This window comes from Lipotes vexillifer, unplaced genomic scaffold, assembly GCF_000442215.2.
Source record: "Lipotes vexillifer unplaced genomic scaffold, Lipotes_vexillifer_v1.1 scaffold299, whole genome shotgun sequence".
Classification (NCBI taxonomy): domain Eukaryota; kingdom Metazoa; phylum Chordata; class Mammalia; order Artiodactyla; family Lipotidae; genus Lipotes; species Lipotes vexillifer.
Genome location: NW_006784347.1, coordinates 2,855,846 through 2,857,135, shown reverse-complemented (window position 1 = coordinate 2,857,135; position 1,290 = coordinate 2,855,846).

Below are 1,290 nucleotides of genomic sequence, written 5' to 3'. Positions count from 1 at the left end.
AAGGGGAAAGGGATTTGAAAAGGAAGAGCTACTAGTCCCATGATTTAAAAACTAAACTACAGACTTTATTCAGGTCTCACCAGTTCTACTCACGACCTTTTCCGATCCCAGCATCCGGTCCCAGGTACCATGTTGCACTGAGTTGTCCTGTCTTCTTTGTCTCCTCCAATTTATGATGGTTTCTGTCGATCCTTGTTTTTCTTTATCTTGACACTTTCAAAGAGTCCACTCAGACATTTTGTATAACCTTCCTCAATTTGGGCTCGTCAGATGTTTTCTCATGGTAAGACTGGGGATGTAGATTTTGGGAACAGATACCGAAGAGATGAAGTGCCCTTCTTATTATAGCTTACCAAGGGGTGTGTCATATCACATGTGTTAGTTACATTTTAAAGATGGAGAAAACTGAGATTCCAAAGGTTTCACCTGCCTAAACTCACAGTCAGCAAATGGTGGAGGGAGGATTTGAAACTGCGCCATTCTGAGCTTTGTGCCACTTGCCTTGTTTGAGAAGAACTGGCCAGTGTGGGAGATGAAAAAGGTCCCTGGTATTGAAGTGAAGGGTGGGATGTGGGGAGACTTTACATCCATATTAGTTCTGTCAGCCAGGGTGATTCACCACCCATGGTCTCTTCCCCAGAGCCCTGTCCAGTGTTGTCTTAAATTCCCTGTGTCTGGTGCAAGAGGCAATGAGGGCTCCTACCCTTAAGTAGATCTGGCAAGCCCATCTTTTGTCCATTAGATGAGATTGTCTGGTCTTTGTGCCTCTAGTGCCAGGATGAAAATAATCTGATAATTCAAAAATGATGCATTTCCCATGAGTTATATAAGAATCCTATAACCAAACCAGCTAGCAGTCACAAGGCCATCTGTTCCCCCCACCCTCCTTCACAGCCTTCAGTTTCTGCCTGCTCTTTGGACCTCTCCCAGTGGGATACCTGCAGAGGAGGCCATCCAGATGGAATTGGCTTATGGATGATGGTGACATTGGCTTTCCTGTGCCTGCTCTTGACCTCTTTGCTTATCAGTTATGAGCAAAATCACTATCACTGCATCAGAAACGACAGAGCATCCTAAGTTTCAGAGTAGAAGTTCTAAACATGTCTTCTGGGCAGTGGTCAACCAGCATACGTGTTTTGTTTGGCCCTCACTTAATTTAAAAAGTGTAAAATTATCTCACAACATGAAAATAATCAGGAGCTCATCATAAAAGTCTAGATTTTGGCTTCTCTTGAAAAATCAGATGAGGCAATAGATGGTCCACATTCTCCCATGGCAGCAAGTGGCTGG